The following is a 19,987-nucleotide window of genomic DNA, read 5'->3' as shown; positions in this document are numbered from 1 at the left end:
TTTATAGTGGCACCCGTTTGTCCCTCGTAGCCGTTGTAGTATGTAATAAGTATAACATTTTGACCTCCAAGGGGGTGCCGGTGAGAGATTTCTTCTGTGCGTTGTTGAACAATAAAAAATAATGCTCAATGTACATGCCAATGGCTGTTAATGGGGAATGAGAGACAGGAGAATTCGGCTTTTAGATAACACGCACGCTGCGATCCCCATTAGCAGCCATTGACATGTACATTGAGCACTATCTGAGAAGACAGGGTTGCTACTTTATACTCGCTGGGTGTAACCTCCTTAGTTTTAGAAAGGTTTAGCGAGCGTTGAGCCGCAGTGCCATGAATACAACGAACTAGTATATACCATCATGAACTCGAGGTGGTTGAAGGTGGGATGTAGACCCGAAGCGCAAGCCGTAAACAATTGTGCGTGTGCCACCTCTCGTTTAGTCCTTGAAATGTCCACTGGATGGCGATGCTTCTATATGGGGAATATATGATGAAAAGATGCGAGATGGTTGTACTTGGAGTGTTGAAAAGATGGACGATGGGACACATAGACAGATGCATGGATGGACGCATGAACGGACGCAGGGGCGGATGCACGGACGAACGCAGGGACCGACGCACGAACAGACACGCACGGACGGGCGGATGGACGCATGGACGGTCACACAGACAGATCCATGAACGGACGGAAGCAAGAACGAATGCGCGGACGAATGCTTCGCCCCACTCTCCATCATTCACTCCGTGGATATGCTGCCATTTTTTCGCATCACTCCATCCCTAAGTTTTCAGCACCAATACCGGCCTTCTTTTTTTTTTAACTTGTGTTCCTGCTACATGTGTCATTATAGGCGTCTTAGTTTCCATGTGTGGCAAGTGAAAGCGTGTTTGTTTTCGTTAAAGTGCAGAGAGTTTGGCGTCCTTTCACTGCATGCGTATTTCCCGGCCCATCATAATTTTTCTTTCTTTTTTTCTTATAAGCATTGCAGGGACTCGCAGCGTCGTGTAGTGTCTTGCTGCGTAATTTAAGGCTCTGAATATGTGAATGAACGAGGTGAAGTCGACTTCACTGCAATAAGCAAGGTCTTGAATGGAGGGTGTTTCAGTTATGGCTCCATGTTCGCCAAACTATACGTTATTGTTTTTTATTAACTGAAGGTATGGAAGGTTGGGTTTCTCACAGGGAGCATCATAATTTTTACAGCGCAGAGGAAGTGCTCTCTGTAGCGTTCAGCTTCTTTCGATGAGCTTGTGGCACTGTCAGTTTTTCTTTTCGTATAAAGGGAGCATTTCCGATAATGCCGTGTCTTGTCCGAGCCTACGAATGGCTGTTTGTGCACATACTTATCTGAACATTGAATTCGGCGCCTGGAATAAGGCCACAGACGGACGGACGGACAGTGGCACAAACGAGCGCATGGACGGATGCATGAATGAACGGACAGACGGACGCACGTATAGACGGACGAATGGACGCACGGATACACAGACGCGCACACGGACTGTTGAATGAAAAAGATGGGTGGCCGCACGGGCGAACGCGCGGACGCAGGCACGAACGGTCACATGGATGGACGCACCGAGGGACGGAAGCATTGACGGAAGCGTGGAAGGAGTGATGGACGCTTCGCCATCTCATCATCATTCACTCATCACTCATCATCATTCACTCATCATCATTCACTCTATGGATTTGCTGTCATTTTTTTTTGTGGGGGGGGGGGGGCAAAGCTCCTTAAAGCGGCACCCGATCAGCCCTCGTCGCAGTCCTATATAGCGCGTAACCAGTCTTACGCTTTGATCTGCAAGGTGGTGCAGGTGGGAGATTTCTCCTGTGCGTTGTTGAAAAATAAAAAATTCGCAGCATGCGCATTACTAAAAGCCGAATTCTCCTGTCTCTCATTCCGTATTAGCAGCCACTGGCATGTACATTGAGCACTATCTGACAACAAAGGGTTGCTATAGGTTATACTCGCTGGGTGTAACTTCCTTGGTTTTAGACAGGTTTAGCGAGCGTTGGGCCGCAGTGGCATGAATACAGTGAACTAGTATATACCATGAACTCGAGGTGGTTAAAGGTGGGAAGTAGACACGAAGCGCAAGCCGTAAGAAAGTGTGCGTGTGCCTCCTATCGTTCAGTCCTTGGAATGTCTGCTGGGTGGCGGTGCTTCTATATGAGGAATATATGATGAAAAGATGCGAGATGGTGGTACTGGGAGTGTTGAATAGGTGGACGAATGAACACACAGATGCATGGATGGACGCATGGATGGGTGCACGTATGGATGGACGCATCGACGGACGCAGGAGCGGATGCATGGACGAACGCAGGTACGGACGCACAGATGGACGTGCAGACGCACGAACAGACGCACGCACGGAAGGGCGGATGGACGCATGGACGGCCACACAGACGCACGCATGGACGGAAGGAAGCAAGCATGAATGAACGGACGGATGCTTCGCCCCACTCTTCATCATTCACTCCGTGGATATGCTGCCATTTTTTTTATTCAGCGGCCATAATTCAGGCGTCTTGAAGTCTAATTTGCGTATTTTATTTAGTGAGAGCCCGTGTAAAACACACGTGATCACAAGTGCAGTAGCTTCAGTAAAAATACAGTCATTTCTTACTAGAAATAATCACATCAGCTGAGATACGCTTATAACGCAACACCTCGAATTTTGAGATGTCGGGCTAAAAGATATGAGTTAAATTATGAAGAAACTTGATTGACATTCCATTCTGCATGGTTTACTCGTTTCGCTAGTGAGCTTAGTCTTTCAAATTTAAAGGAAAACTAGAGAAACCATAGCGTCTTCAAAATAGGGAGTATGCAAGCCGTGCTGATGCCGTGCCGATGCAATGCAGATTCTCTACAATTATCTGATGATGGTTGTATCGGTCTCGGGACGGCTTTAAGCTCTCCCATAGTAGAGTACCCTGTGCTCTAAATCGTTACCCCCTTTTTATAACCCCCCCCCCCCACTTCGTACTGATGGCTGTATCGGCCTTGGGACGGCTCTTTTCTCTCCTATAGTGGAGTACCAAGTACTCTAAATTGTTACCCACTTTTAGGGGCGACGCTCTTTGCGCCATGGGTCGTATGTCCGCGATGTATGTAGTAGTAGCAGGTAGCCACTTCTCGTTTAGTCTTTGTAATATTTACTGAATGGCAGTAATTGTACATGATGAATATATGATGAAAAGATGCGAGATGGCGGTATTTCGAGTGTTCACTATAGATGGACGGACAGATGGATGGACGTACGGACGAACAAACAGACAGACAGACAGACAGACAGACAAACAATAGACATACAGAGAAACAGACAGACAGACAGACAGACAGACAGACAGACAGACAGACAGACAGACAGACAGACAGACAGACAGACAAACGGTTCACTGTTTACCAATAAACGCCTCTGAAGCTTCGTCCCACTCATCATCATCGTTCACTCCGTCGATATGCTGCGACTTTTTCTAAACAAACACAGTTCCCTACATAGTAGAGTACCAAGTACTCCAAATAACTGAACGCACTTTCTAAACACAGCGCTGACTACAATTCAGTTGATGATTTTCCAGTCCGCAAGCCACGCGAACACGCTAGTGAACTGCGCCGGTTCACGGCCCGGGTGCAATTTTTATCGATGCGGCTTCATCACGGCTTTCAGCCCTCTCATAGAAGAGTACCGAATGCTCAAAAATCAATAAGCACTTTTTCCAAACACCCCTCGTTAAGATCTGCTCTCCGGGGCTCCATTGACAGCCGTCTGCTCCAACCTGTTTGCATGCAGGGTAATTTTTGACGAAACGGTTTCATCAAGTGTAAGGCCCATTGGACTGCTTTACGCTCTCTTATAGTGGAGTACCTAGTCCTCTCAATCTTTAAACACTTTTGTCTAAATGCATCGCTGTGCACTTGAACCATCTGCAGGGACACCTTGTGACCTTCTTATATGGTGCATATTGCTTAGAAGGCCCGATCTCACTGCGAAAAAAAAAACTGCTCTGACTGCATATATATATATATATATATATATATATATATATTTATTTATTTATTTATATATGCCGCGTATAAAAATAATTGTGAAACATTTAACAAAGCCTGCGAACCCTTGGTAAGCAGCCCTTGGACATTATACACCCGAACAAAGCAAATTCATAGTGTGCTGCTATAGTAAAGCGATAGCATTAAAGAGCTCCTTGCACGAAATGCCGGTGTCGACGTCGGCATCGGTGTTGCTGGTTGTGAGCAAAAATCAACTTGTGCGTGACCGAAAAATAAACAAAAATGGAAATACAATAAAAAATGGTACTGTATCGGCATGCAATCTGCAAATGTCGTCGAAAGACGATCGTCTTGCTTGTGGAGAGAGTGAACAAAAAATTGATTTGATTTTGTGCGCGAGAAAATTGGTTAAGGGTATTCTGGAGGCACTGAGTTAAGCCTCATTCATAGCGAAGGCGGTGAAGGGGCGAAGCGGAATTTCCGAAGCGGTGAATTTCCGATGCACGTGTATTGTAGATTGCAGAAGCAACTTCATCAGGCACGTACCATCGCAACAAATAGAAACGCGAACAACGAGCGGGTAGCGTACGACTCGGTCAAACTACGGCATGCCTTGTCTCTCGCTAGCAGAACTCGCGCTTTCATTCGGCCTCACCAGTAGCGCTGGAATCCTGCTGTAGCTGCCACGCTCGGTTCCAAAGTAGCAGACAGAGTGAGATTTTACAGTGCTAACGTGACGCGGGCTTGAAGCACAAATTTTCCTAGTAAAAGTCGGGGCATTTCATCGTTCGATTGAGCTAAGAGCCATTTGCATCTGTGAAAAAGTCAAGTACCCTTACAGTGTAAGCTGTTGGTATGTTAACCGTAGTTTTACTGAAGAAATTATCCTCAAGACTGAGATTACATATAGAATGATCAGGCGACTGGTAGAGAGACAGAGATGTCGGAAAGCTGACTATATCATCAGGTTGATCAACTTTTTGTACTATGTCATATTTCATATGCGGCTTCCATGTAAACTGAACAAACACAATCGAAGAGCTCGAGGCGGTGATCAAGAATGTCTTCGTAATGTCTTGGATTCACGCCAGCGCACCAAAATTGCTCAATTAAGGTGTACATAAACGACTATGGAAATCGTGGAGGCTCATGAAAAGTGGCAAATAGCGAGACTGTCTACAACTTGCACGGGAAGATCGGTCCTCAATCGAATCATGATCAAACCTGTCATCGACCGGGAACATACACCAAGATACCACAGGACTTTGCCGAGAGCTTCATGGTAGCTCTGTTGCCAATAAATATGCACCAAACCTTCAACATCACTAAAAAAGTAGCACGGGCTAAGGCTCTGTTGAAGAAATCAGATAAAAAGGGCTGGGGACTTTCTTTGTCGACTCAGCCCCATTTAAGGATCGAAATAGGTTCACAGCAGTGGTAGTAGACCACACGGGCAGGTGTACCAACTTCACGGTTTGTAGAAAAAAGAAGGCAGGGAGGTTAACCAGATGCTAGTATCCGGTATGAAACCCTACACTGAAATTAGGGAATAGGGGATTGAAAAAGAGAGAGGGAGATAAAAATAAGTAAGAAAAAAATGGCCCCGTATCTGCATGGTAGCCTGCAAATGTGGTCGGAAGACGATAGTTTTGGGTGAGGAGAGAGTGAACAAGACATCCATTCGAAGTTCTGCGCAAGAAAATCGGCGAATGGTATTCTGGAGGCACTGCGTTAGAGCATAGAGAAATAAAAAAAGGTGAAGAGTGGACACTCCCGTAGACCCCAGCGGCCCAATCGACTCTAGCACACCTAGTGGTTGATGAGAGCAAGTGGCGTGCGCTTCCGGTTTCGGTTTCACTGGCGCAAATTTTGAATTACTTTGCGTAACCGACGTTTGGCTATGACGAAAGTTCATGATTTTAGACCATTTTTCATCGCCCAAATGGATAGTTTTTGTAGGTCGTTTTGATTTAGCAATTCCCTGTTTTGTTCAGTGGTTCGTGCGAATCGGTCGTGACGTAATTTTTATTTCGATTAAGTTATAATAAAAAGAGATGCAGGTAATGATAATTCACTACGGTTTTATTCATCGCGCTTGTGTTTTTCTTTTGGAACAAGTGATCAATCTATATATCAGTCAAAGAAACAGAGCATCCGCAATGTTTTATTCAAAGGCAAGGTAGAGTATGACAATATAAAAAGCACAATATGACGAAGGTAGACAACAAATGCATCTCGCCTTACAAATAAATTGTAACAAATATTGTAACAAATATATAGAGAACACAGACAACGCACACATCGCTAGAGTTGGCAGAAGCAGAGAAGCTGGTGAAGTATGACACACCGGGCCAGTGGGTAAGTAAGGATCTATGGCAAAAACACGGCGCACAATGCTGATGAAGAAGGAAGAAGTGACATATACACAGCAATGAAGTCGCGAATCACGCCTGGGCTTAACCGAAATAATGCATAGAAAAAAAGAGCGCACAGAAACCACACGACACAATATAGCAGAAAGGCAAAGGTGCAGTGTGCTGGCTGTGCATAAGAACAGCTAGTCCAAAATGAAAAAAAAGCAGACTTGATGCCTGCTTGTCCTCAGAAAGGTAGGGCTTTGCAGCTTGCTCACTACGTGAAAGACAAACTTTATGCTACAACACTGGCAGGTCTTGTGGCTTTTGTTATGCGTCGCCTTCATCAAAAACTTAAGATCCCAAGTGATTTGCGTCTGGGGTTGCTGTGACGCTTGCGAGCTAAAATAGATTGTAGTCATCACTTTATCCAGAATTGTGGACTTTAATTGGTGCTACGAGAGCGGTATTACAGGGCTAATAAATAGCAGAAGGAAACCACTTTGGCTCATTATTTTTCACAAAGGCTCTACATTGTACGTTATCACTCACAAGCTATATAAAAATAAAATGGCAGCGTCCGCAGCCCCATCAAACGCTACAAGTTTGGGTATTCTTTTGAAAATTTTGATGGGCAAGATGAGGAGGTTGATGAGAAGCTAAAATACGAAAAGCGTGATAACATGAACCGTGCCCACTTCATACTGTGTTCCTTACCCGCTCGAAGACATTTCAACAAGCGGTTTTGTTATCGATATATTACTTGAGCTGGAGAGATAAAGCATACACAGTGACCAAGCGACCCACAGTAAAGTGTACAGTTCGCCCGTATTTGCTACAAAAAATACAGACAGGATACCCAACATTCTTTTTAAGGTTATGCAAATCACTTCGAGCGAATACACAGTGTTCGTACTCCTCATAGCGGGTAACCAAAACAATGAATGCAACGAAGGAGTGGTTAGTCCAGTTGAACTGAATATAAGCATATAAGACCATAATGAAGTCTGCTGTAACGAAGTAATAACATAACAAAGCTATTGCAGGATTTGGCTCAACTCGAATACTTTAGTGTAAACCCGCCGCTAATTGCTAACATTTGAACTTGTCAAGCTGCATGCCCGAGATTGAAGACTGGAACCTAACCCTGTCTAAGTTTCGGTTCACAAAAAGCACATGCCAACATAAACGAACCCGGCAAAACATTTTCAGAAACTTAGCGCGACACCCAGCAGAGCAGAAATGAAAATCGCCAACACTTGACAGATGGTGATACAAAACATCGCACACTTTCAGGTGATGTGCAGTGGCCTCAATTATGGGAAGAAAGTGAGATTCAAGTTGTTGTACGTATGCAAAAGCTGCTTCTGATGGCACAGTGAGATTCCCAAAAAGTTTGCTGGGGACGTGGTATGCTTTGAGCATTGTGAAATACTGGTGGGTACCCTTAAGCGTCTCACTGTCGTCTTTCAGTAACTGTGGGCAACTGCAACCGTCACATGCATTCCGAAGGAAGTGTTTGATGAGAAAACCAGCTACATAATATGCAGCGGAGTCATCGATAATATGGGAGTGAATGTTTGTCGCAAGTTCAGAGAGATCGTCTAGAGCGGGAAAGTCGTCAGGCTGTGGCTGTGCACACTCCTCATTATCCACAAGAGACGCACTGGTGAGGGAGAATGGCGAGAGCTGCTCCTGGAGGAGGTCACATTCATCATCCCCGACATTTCCGTATTCTGACAGCTTGAAGAGTTTTCTTATGCAGATGTGCTTCAGGCCACAAATAAATTGTGCTACATTGGGGTTGGTGTTGCAACCCTGTTTTTGCCTAATGTGGCCAAATATGTTCTCCAGAGAATCCTATTGAAGCCTGCGTGTTAACAGGTATTCAAAATTGTAATTTTTGGAGAGGTCGTCCCATAGTTGACAAATTGCCTGAATTGTAATTTGCCAACCTACGATGGTTTGTGGTTGACGTCTGCCAACAAACTGCCATGATGCAATCCAGGGAAGCTGGCCTCGGAGGAAGTCAATCAGCTCTGAATCATTTTTCATGATTGCATGCCGCAGCTTTTGCGAAGTTCTTTTTTTACTCGAGCTGTTCAAGGCATCGAAAATCCTGTCCATACGATCACAAAATTGAGCTGTAGTGATGGCCGAGGCAGGCAGCACCTTCGCATACACCATTGCCGTGATAGCAATCGAAACTGATGCACTGAGGACCCGAGTTGCTCTGCTGACCTTCATATTAGAAAAAGGTTTCTGATGAACGTGCCGTTCAGTCAACTTTGGAGCCAATCGCAACCGCAACTCATGTGAGGATTGGTAAAGGCTTACAATGTGCGACCAGTTAACGATGTCATCCCCAATGTATAACTTGTGTGCTTGGACATTATTGCGCGTTGTTTTAATTAAATGCGGAACATCAAAAATGTAATATACCCGCTCACCATTAACTTCAAAAAAGGCTTTGCTACAGTCACTCTTAGTTGGTTAGCGAGACTTACATTTGAACTGCCCTGGTCACAAATGACTGCTTTCACTGCAATATTAATGCTCCTAAGCTCCAAAATGAGTGACACCAGCAAGTTATGCATAACAGATGATGGTGTTGATGTGTGCCCTATAGTAAAAGTAACCGGTTGAACCCACTTTCTCGAAACACCAACAAGAAGAAAAACCAGTGCTCGATCAGCGATGGTTGAAGTGCGATGAGTGCCATCATCTGTAAAACCCTGGACAACGTCTCTTGAAGCATCATAGTACAAATTCTTTTTGAGTGCTATTTCGTCGAAAACTAAAGCGCACACTCGGTCCCGTTCATTCCAAGCTTGAGTATTTGTTGCAATGGAAGAAAGGATTCCTGGAATTATGCCTGGAGTCATCTTTACATTAGCTAGCCACCTCCTTAATGAACGCCGGGAGGGCAAAGAAAAATACGGAGCCAGAAATCGGTATGCTCGCGGACCTTGGAAGTTTAAGTGAAGAGCGAATTTCTTGAACCACACGGGAAACCGCTTGCCCTTGCGTTTGGGCCTCAAGCGAACATGCGCAGAAAGAAGTTTAAAAACCTCCTCGGTGACGTGCGGTCGGATAACTTCAAGGGCCTTCGAAGTCGATGACGGTGCTTGGTGAGGCTGTCTCTGCAGTCTTTTGATAGTTTTCCGCTGTGCTGCTACTTTGGCTTGCAGATGTTTAATGGTTTGCTTGTACTTCATTGATGGAGACATTGTCGCTGGCACACAGGAACGCACTGCAATAAACAAAAAAATTGATGTAAAAGCAAAGAACAACTAATCCCATACGAGCACTTTCCTCGCTCTTTCAGACCCAAGGTGCACAACTTTCTGTGGTACAAATTTTTCGATTCCACTACCTAAAAACAAACCATTCACAATGTTGACAATGCACAAAAAAAATGAAAATCACTGAGAGCCCACCCTTACATTTTGTAAGTGCACACGTAGTGTCCTTTTGAGGATAGTTTCCTCGGAATGTCCTAAACATAAAATAGCACATTAAAAACTGCTGCAATAAGCATAGTCACCATTTTCTCTAAGGCACTCAGGCGTGGAGCTGTTGGCGGAGACGTCTTCTGGAGGGTCTTGTGAAGCTTGTTCAGTGCCTCGGACAGTGCTGTCGGAACAATCTTGCGAGCGGCCTGCGGAAGTCTCTATATCAATCCACTCTGGTGTTGAAGTGAACATACAACTTACCGGCCACACAAGTTCCTTTTGTGACAGCTGAACGACTGGTTAAGGTTTTCTCCGGCAAGACGAAATCATCAGAAATTCTTTCACCAGCTACAAGGGAGCTGCCACCTGCAGAGGTTTGGTCAACAGTCAATTTGGGTAAAAAAAAAAGAAATCGCGACACTGAACGCACCCTGTTCATCGGGGCACCTCAATGTGTGGGAGCCGCTTTTTGCAGCCTCTACCGCAGGTCCTGAAGAGATGAAATTACGACAATGTGTCAGTAAGAGGCTTAAAATAACACAAACTGAAGCTCATCCGCACCTTGCAGTGCAGCTTCTGCAGCCATGTCACAGTCACTACTTGAAGCGACGCTCAGAGAACCTGCATATATGTGCAGTTGGTACAAGTTACAAAGCTTGTAGCATGGGGAAACCTAAACAGCTCTTTCAAACGCATAAATTGGTCGAACGTGGAAGAAAAGAGACGGCACCAACTAGGAAACAAGTAATTTGTGATTTTTGGAATTATCAACAGTGGCAGCTTTCACTGATGAAAGGTATACGTACATGTGCACTCAGGCTTGAAGATAACGTGAAATAGCCCTTTAAAGTCTTTCAAAACAAGTTGCGCAGGTCCAGAGCATCAAAAAATGACAGAAATGTAAAGCTGCTGTTAGGAAGGTAATAGCCCACAATTCACAGAATTTAAGATTTTCCAAGTGTTACTTCTGTAGTGAGGTTTCTCCATCGGCTACAAAGATCTTCGCGGTAAACTGTCGCCACTGATTCAATACAAGTGGCTGCTATTGCACATATTTGAGTTTCAGTCAATCACTTACATCGTGCAGCTGGTTGCACACTGGGAACAGCCATTCTTGTAAGCCTTGTGTGCCCAGGGTCCATGAAACTGTGAGCAGTAAAATGGTCGCTACAAACCCTGTACGTTGCGTACAATCGGCTGGCCGGCTTACTCAGGAGATAATCGCGTCCAGCATACTGCATCCATGCTTTCATCCTGCATTGGCAATGAACTATCAGCTGAAAGGGGAAGTGCTTGAATAGTGATTTTTTATTGTTACCCTCACTTAGCAAGTACGAACAGTAAGCCTACAGACATGCAAACCATACAAAAGCTTTAACACACCTGCCGTCCCGTGGTACGCGGAAGAAACTCGTCCCAGGCTTCTTGTGGGTTCTGCCATTGTTGAAGCACCACGATACACAGCAGTAGCTGCCGTAGCTTGGACCGCCGGACGGCATGGCGTCAGCGCGGTCTGAAAATGTTAGTAAGTGGATGCTTCGCTGTCAAATAACAAAAAAGATATGTGCACGTCATAAGTGTACCAGCAAACCCCTTTGAATGATTAGCTAATCGATGCACAATACAAAACCAGTGATACATCTCTGACCCATAAAACTCTGACTTACAAAGATATACGTCAAGACCACGAACAAAGATCTTCAGAAGTTTCCAGGCCGCTATCCCTTGTAATGCAATGGTATCGCGGCCTGGAAACTTTAGAACACCTTCGTGCGTACGCAGTATCAGCATTACATTGGGAAGAAAAATCGTAGTTGAAATTTGTGCGGTAAAATTATATTGGAAACGTCAAAAAAATTTGTGGGCAGCTTGCACTAGTGGCACAAGGCTAGCGAAGAAACGAAGATGATGGCCACTTGGCTAGTCCAGATTTGCCTCCGGCACACCAAGAATTATTCGTGTTCCGAGCCTTCGGGAAATGCGTCGTGAAGCATGCGAGGCCCAGCAAACTCTTCTCAATATTTTGCACCGAGCCTACGACCTAGCTGCCCAGCTATGCTCAGCGCACAGACGCTCGCGTCCGTGGCAGACGCAGCACGCGTCGCCTCGGCTTGACGCCGTGCCGCCTTTGCTATACTGCATACGTTGCACAATGTTCCCGTCTAGCCGCCGCATAGAGCCACAAACTTTCTTTTTAGCGAACCTCCCAGTCCTTACAAGCTTCAGAAAAAGGTTACAACTGCGTGAATGAGACGCCACGTAAGAAACAAACTCGCACACACGAAGCGCAACGTGTGTGTGTGCATCTTTCTATGTTTGTTGCATGGTGTCTTATTCGCGCAAGTGTAACCGTTTTCTGAAAAAATGACCCAACAAGACCAAAAACATGTCATTCAACAAGCTTCGCTTGAAAACGTGCCTCACCTGTTATCTCACGCACGAAAACGCCGACGCAGCCGACGTTGACGAAAGCGACGAAAGCTTCTCGCTGTCAGTCATGCATGGGCTTGTCGCTGGGTAGATGGTGTTTATGACAGTACGGCTGAAGAAGAATAACCGCGTAAGGTGTGTTGAATAAATCGTTTTTATGTATAAAGAACATACCAAATTTGGGCGTGTAATTAATAATTTGTGAAAACAATTTTGTTGCATTGATTATAACTGTGTTTTTTTTTTGCGCTTGCGCCCTCTGACGTTTGGTGGGAGCACTAGTTTGTTACGTAGTCGTGACGCACTTCCTAAGGCCAGGTTTTGCGGAGTGTCCGCTCTTGTCTTCTTCTTTCTCTATGGTTAGAGTGAGTGCCTCGAGCGTGTAGCGGAGACAAACGAACGCATCAAGTCACGTAACACGTGAGGCATGAGCGCCATCTGGCAGTTTCTTTAGAAAACGAAGTCCGTGGTTCTGAGACGGGTGTGCGCATCCGTCTTAGAGGTGATAAAGTGTAGAACGCAAGGCGATGGGTCGGTGCCACCACCATCTCGTCTTAGCAAAGCGTTGGAAACAATCGCCTTTTCGTGCAAGCGTTGCATGGTCACCGCAGAGTGATAAGCACTACAGTCCTTAAAATTACTTATGTATGGCTTTTCTAGTAAAAGACGCTCATGCAGAATATATACGTGTTGTCATGATGCCCTAGACATGCGCAATAATTACTTTTATTTGAAAATTGCACAAGAATGAACTCTGATCTTGAGCAACATTGGTGGCCTCAGCGGATGGGGTCGGCCGTTCCAAGTACCCGATGCCGTTAAGAGAGGACAGTCAAATGTACAGAGAGACAGACAGACAGACGATAATTTTTGCGTCGAAGGACCCCAAGAAAGACTACTGTCTTTAAAAAAATGGCAGATACCACGTACAGTGGGAATCGTAAATATGCGAAGCAGGAATGAGACAAGTTGATATTGTTACGGGAGAATAACTTTACTTTATAAAACGAGGAATAAACTCGGTGGTGGACAAGATGGCGCCCAGTTGGCTCACAGATCTGACAACATCGTCCTCCTCTTTGTCTTCTTCGTCGTTCTCATCCTACCGTTACATGATTTCCCCGGCGGCTGGAGCACCGACCCGGTGCTAATCAGGAGGCACTGGAGTAATACGGTTTGAGTCGCGTAACATGCACTACGTCAGTGTGAGGGTGAAGGATGGCGGGGTCCGTAGGGGTGATTTCGTATGTGACGTCAGTTACTTGGCGTAAGATACGGTAGGGACCTGAATAGCGTGGGAGTAACTTCTCCGAAAGTCCAACGCGGCGCGAGGGGAACCATAACAGAACGAGATCTCCGGGTGTGAAGTGGACGTCACGATGGCGGGCGTCGTATACGCTCTTCTGATTGTCCTGGGAGTCCAGTAAGCGTCGTCGAGCAACTTGGCGTGCCGCTTGGGCCTTCATTATTGCATCACGAGCGTACTGAGACTTGTCATTTAGTCCGGCCGGCAGGAGGGTGTCGAAAGGTAGCGCAGGGTCACGGCCGAACAACAGAAAAAAAGGAGAGAACCCAGCGGTGTCGTGTCTGGAAGAATTGTACGCGAATGTTACAAACGGTAACGTAGTGTCCCAGTCGCGGTGATCGGCGGAGACATACATGGAGAGCATGTCCGTGAGAGTGCGATTGAGGCGCTCCGTTAGACCATTTGTTTGTGGATGGTAAGCAGTCGAGAGCTTGTGTTTAGTGGCGCAGGAGCGGAGGAGGTCATCAACCACTTTGGAAAGGAAGTAGCTGCCTCTGTCGGTAAGGAGTTGTCGAGGGGCGCCATGATGTAAGATGACGTCCTCCAGAAGGAAATCGGCCACGTCAGTTGCACAGCTGGTTGGAAGGGCCCGTGTGATCGCGTATCGGGTAGCATAATCGGTTGCTACTGCAATCCACCGATTACCCGCAGCTGACGTAGGAAAAGGGCCAAGCAGGTCCACGCCAACACGGTAGAATGGGTCTTGTGGGATGTGCAGTGGCTGAAGACGTCCGGCCGGAGGGGCATTTGGTTTTTTCCGTCGTTGACAAGGGTCGCAGGCTGCAATATAACGGCAGACGTCGCGGTACATGCCAGGCCAGAAGAAGCGCCGGCGAACTCTGTCGTAGGTCCGTGACACGCCGAGGTGACCCGCTGTAGGTGCATCATGAAGCTGGGCGAGAACAGTGTGACGCAATTGAATGGGAACGACGAGTAGTCTTTCGGGGCCGTCAGGACGCATATTGCAACGGTACAATACACCATCATGTATTTCAAACATTCGAAGGGAAGGGTCGGGCCTTACCGATGTGAGCCTTCGGATAATACCGTCCAAGAAAGTATCTCGTCGCTGCTCGATTCCAATGTCATGAAACGCGGATAGAGAGAAAACGTCGATAGGAAGGGTGGTTTTAGAGGAGTCGCCGTCTGGAGGGTCGACAGGATACCGGGACAAGCAGTCCGCATCTTGATGCAGGCGGCCGGTTTTATACAGGACTGAGTAATCAAATTCTTGAAGGCGCAGCGCCCAACGGCCAAGACGGCCTGAAGGGTCTTTAAGGGACGAAAGCCAGCACAAGGCGTGGTGATCTGTGATTACTGTGAATGGCCGGGCGTACAAATAGGGACGAAATTTACCGACTGCCCAAACAAGTGCCAAACATTCCCGTTCGGTTATTGAATATTTTCTTTCAGCAGGCGAAAGAAGGCGGCTGGCATAAGCAACAACACGGTCTCGTCCTTGTTGTTTCTGGGCGAGGACTGCACCGATGCCATAGCCACTTGCGTCTGTACGAACTTCTGTTGGAGATGAAATATCAAAGTGGGCGAGGATAGGCGGAGACGTAAGCAGACACACTAGATTTTGAAACGCATCTGCTTGCTCAGGGCCCCAGATGAAGCCAGCGTCTTTTTTGAGAAGTTGAGTGAGAGGGCGTGCTACGTCGGCGAAGTTTTTAACAAAGCGGCGGAAGTAAGAACAGAGGCCAACGAAACTGCGAACGTCTTTGGTACAGGTTGGTACAGGGAAATCTCTTACTGCGCGTATTTTATCTTGATCAGGGCGAACCCCCACGGAATCAACGAGGTGTCCGAGGACAGAAATTTCACGACGGCCGAAGTGGCACTTTGCCGAATTGAGTTGCAGGCCCGCCTTACGAAAGACAGATAAGATTTTCGATAGCCTTTCAAGGTGCGTCGCAAAAGAAGGCGAAAAAACGATAACGTCGTCCAGGTAGCACAGGCAGATGGACCACTTGAAGCCGTGCAACAGAGCGTCCATCATACGTTCGAATGTGGCGGGCGCATTACATAAACCGAATGGCATCACTTTAAACTCGTAAAGGCCGTCGGGAGTGATAAACGCCGTCTTCTCACGGTCCATGTCATCAACGGCAATCTGCCAGTACCCAGAGCGGAGGTCAATGGAGGAAAAATATTTTGCGCCGTGAAGGCAATCCAGGGCATCGTCTATGCGTGGTAAAGGGTAGACGTCCTTCTTCGTTATTTTGTTTAAATGGCGATAATCGACGCAAAATCTCCAGCTGTTGTCCTTCTTCTTTACAAGTACAACAGGGGACGCCCAGGGACTGCATGAAGGCTCGATGATATTCCGAGAAAGCATTTTGTCGACCTCCTGTTGGATGATGCGCCGCTCTGCATGGGAAACACGGTAGGGTCTCCGATGGATTGGACTCGTATCGCCTGTATCAATCCGGTGCTTAACAACGGACGTCTGGCCGAGTGGGCGGTCGCCAAGGTCGAAGATGTCCCAAAAAGATGCAAGCAGGGAACGCAGGTCGTTAGCTTGTTCTTTCGGCAAGTCGGGGGCAATCATCTTGGTTAACACACTTTGGTCTGATGGAGGAGTAGACGAAGTTTTTTCGGCACTCGGGATGCTGTCATAACTTAGAGTGCAAATATGGCACTCTGCCGCCGGCACGATCTCGGCTAGAGATATACCACGAGGGAGGACTTGTGTACATAGTGAAAAATTCACTAAGGGTAGGCAGGATGCATTGGCCGTAATAGTGATGACGGTGTGAGGAAACGCAACGTTGTGCGAAAGCAGGACGTCAACATTGGGGGACACAATATAAACACCGTCTGGGACAGGTGGAACAGGGGAGACGCCTATGTAAGCTACTGTTCGTTGAGGGAGACGCAGGTGTTCTGTAGAACAAAGCCGACTTGGAGGGCAACTTGGAGGATCAACAACATTAGGTAGAGCGAGTTGCACTATACCGGCAGAGCAGTCTATCAAGGCCGAATGTTCAGACAAAAAGTCTTGGCCCAAAATTATGTCATTAGGGCAGTGTTCTAAAACATAAAACAGAACTGATGTGTGGTGTCCGGCGACGCTGACGCGAGCTGAGCACACACCAATTACGGGGACTTTTCCACCATCGGCCGTTCGGACCACAGGAGTTGGGCCAGGAGTAAGGACTTTCTTCAGCCGTGCTCTAAGGTCAGCGTTCATGATAGACACGTGTGCGCCAGTGTCAATGAGGGCTGTAGTAGGTACACCGTCGACGTCAACATTGATAAGGTTCTGATGTGCGGGCAAGGTCAGTAGAGGATTTTGGGATCGGGTCGGTATTGCAGCATCACCTCCAAGAGCTGCTCCCGTCAGTTTTCCGGAGGTGAACGCCGGAACGAGCTTGGGGACGGCGATCGGCGAGATGGGGGCGAGCGGGAGAAACGGCGTTGTGGCGAAGGGGAGCGGCTGGATCGGGGGCGCGAGGAATTCTCAGGCGTTAGCGGCTCTGTTTTCGGTGATGAGCGTGAATTCCAGACAGGTGGGCGATGGGGCGGAGGGTGAGGCCACGGAGCAGAGCTGGACCAAGCACGGCAGTGACGCGAAATGTGGCCTATACGACCGCAATTGAAGCATATCGGCCGGTCGTCTGGGGTGCGCCATACCGCCGGGTCGCGATAATGTGGGCTGGCAGAAAAACGTCGGTTGGGCGGGACAGTCACGGGTGGATTTGGTGTGGCGTAGTCTGGACGATGAATGGAGCAGACGTTTAAGCCGGCGTTGGCCAGTTCTTGCCTCACGACGGTCTGTATGAGAGAGACGGTGGCGTGATAGCTTTCGGAGTTGGGGGAGGCTGACACGAGTGGAGCTGCGGCTTCTATTTCCCGACGGACAATACGGACAACGTCACCGGGACTTTCCGTAGAAGGCAGGCGAGGGTCTTCGCATGTGGACGTTGCAGCCGTGTTTGGAAGCCGGGCAAACTGGTGGAGAACACGGCGGCTCTTCGCTTCTTCAAAGCGCCGGCATTCAGAAATAATGTCGTGGACCGTAGATGAATTCTTGAACACAAGAAGGTGAAAGGCGTCATCTGCTATGCCCTTAATAATATGGCCAACCTTATCGGCTTCGGACATCTGCGAGTCTACCTTGCGGCACAAAGCGAGCACGTCCTGAATGTACGTGAGGTATGATTCGGTGCACGTCTGAACTCGACGTGCGAGCTCGTTTTGGGCGGCGCGTTGACTTCCCACAGGCCTGCCAAATAGCTCCCGGAGCTTTTGCTTGCATAACTCCCAGCTAGTCAGTTCTTCCTCGTGCGTCTCGTACCAGACCTTTGCGGTACCTCTGAGATAAAAAATCACGTTGGCCAGCATGAGCGTTGGATCCCATCGCATACGTACACCCACTCGTTCGTATGACTTCAGCCAGGCTTCTACGTCAACGCCATCAGTGCCAGAAAAGGTACCTGGATCTCTCGGGGGCTCCAAGATGAGGGTTGACGGTCCAGTTGGAGAAAGCACGGACGTAGTTGGAGAAGGCACGGTAGACGGGGAAGGGTCGGCATTGTTGACTGCAGTCGCCATGGGGGAGACCACTAGGCGCCCGCTACGAAGCTCCGTTTTGCGTGAAGTGAGTACCCCGCACCTCCCACCAATGATGTTACGGGAGAATAACTTTACTTTATAAAACGAGGAATAAACTCGGTGGTGGACAAGATGGCGCCCAGTTGGCTCACAGATCTGACAACATCGTCCTCCTCTTTGTCTTCTTCGTCGTTCTCATCCTACCGTTACAATATGTCACTTTAAAATCAGCACAACGTTAAGAGGTGGAGGTAAATGATGCCGTACGTGACTTCTGGGTCATAATTATTATGCTTCAATGCGTCCATTACCTTCGTCATCTATTCATGTCCGGTGATAGCAAATTTAGTAAATGTGGAGCTAGCGAAACCACCGCGAGCACGCTATGAGCGTGGTATGTTGTCATGTTCTTACAAGACATGCGTGTAAGGATTATCATGTTTCCACCGGTCATATATTTTGTCATTCATTGACGTCATGTTGAGCTAGCAAAACAACCGCGAGCGCATCATGAAAGGCCCAATATACTTCAATGTAGCGTTGACGTGCGCGCACGCTGGGCACACCGACGCTGCGTTTGCAAAACGCGAGTACTTTATAGTCTGCCGCCAGGTGCGGCCCGACGGCAACCGGCACGAAATGTGACATGCTGCATTTCGGCATTTAGCGCCTATGCTTTACCCATACAGCAATGCGTCTCACTCTTTTTGTGACGGAGGGACACCGGACGCGCTGAAACGCGCATGCGTCAAAGCAACGCAGCACGGCGTGCGCCTGCGAGTATATGGTAGGACCGGCGCCTGGCGTGGCAACGCTGGCGTGACGCGACGAAATGAACGCCGGTGAGCACGCCCACCGCGCCACGTCAAAATGTATTGGCGCCTTGACTGTGACATGTAGTCATGTTCTCACATGGCACGCATCTCATGATTATGATGTTTGCACCAGTTACATACTTTCATCAACCATTAGCGTCATGTGATACCAAATTTGGCATATGTGAATCTAGCAAAACGGCTGCGAGTGTATCATCAGTGTGGCATGTAGTCATGTTGTTACATGACACGCATGTCGTGATTATCATGTTTGGATTTGTCATTTACTTATGTGGTCCGTTCGTGTTGCGTAATTTAGTTTGGTACATGTGCAGCTAGCAAAACGGCCGCGAGCACATAATGAGCGTAGCATGTAGTCATGTTGTTACAAGACTCGCATCTCATGATTATCATGTTTGCACCAGTGTCATACCTTTGTCATCCATTAACATCCCGTGATACCAATTTTCTTATAAGTGAAGCTAGCGAAACGGCCGGCAGCGCATTATGAGCGTGGCATGTAGTCATATTGTTACATGACAAGCATTTTATAATTATCGTGTTTTGAACCAGTCACATACCTTCGTCATTCATTATTGTACTGTAATACCAAATTTGGTACACGTGACGCTAGCGAAATGGGCTCGAGCGCATCATGGGCGTGGCATGTAGTCATGTTGTTACAAATACACGCATGTCAGGATTTCCATGTTAAGGTCTGTCGCTTGTGTTTGCCATGCAATCATGCCATACTAGTTTTGCCATGTGAACGAAACCACCGCAAGAGCAGCACGGCCATGAAATGTAAATCATGACATTCATTCCATGATTTTCATGTTATGACTAGTAAAATATGGTCGTCCTTTAGTGATGTTATGCCATACAAAGTTGGGTATCGATACCTTTATCCAAACAGCCAGGAGAGCTAAACGTCGTAGATAGATAGATAGATAGATAGATAGATAGATAGATAGATAGATAGATAGATAGATAGATAGATAGATAGATAGATAGATAGATAGATAGATAGATAGATAGATAGATAG

General features: G+C 47.2%; 1 protein-coding gene and 1 long non-coding RNA gene across 3 annotated transcripts in view; one reads left to right on the top strand and one right to left on the bottom strand.

The window, feature by feature from the left end:
* The window catches only part of LOC119170587 (adenylate cyclase type 8), a 634,357-nt gene that overhangs the window by 83,317 nt on the left and 531,053 nt on the right, over positions 1 to 19,987 (top strand). The gene's annotated exons all lie outside the window — the stretch shown is intronic.
* On the bottom strand, positions 9,092 to 10,471 carry LOC142796437 (uncharacterized). 2 transcript variants are annotated; one of them, XR_012893840.1, is made up of 3 exons: positions 10,261 to 10,471; positions 9,923 to 10,196; positions 9,092 to 9,628 (listed from the first exon to the last, which is right to left on the bottom strand). It is a non-coding gene; the product is annotated as an uncharacterized LOC142796437 (long non-coding RNA). The 2 variants fall into 2 exon arrangements; XR_012893839.1 differs by having other exon boundaries at positions 9,923 to 10,471.

The sequence above is a fragment of the Rhipicephalus microplus genome, chromosome 2 (assembly GCF_043290135.1).
Source record: "Rhipicephalus microplus isolate Deutch F79 chromosome 2, USDA_Rmic, whole genome shotgun sequence".
NCBI lineage: Eukaryota > Metazoa > Arthropoda > Arachnida > Ixodida > Ixodidae > Rhipicephalus > Rhipicephalus microplus.
Note: the sequence above shows the minus strand (reverse complement) of the source record. Positions and strands in the feature narration are given on the sequence as shown.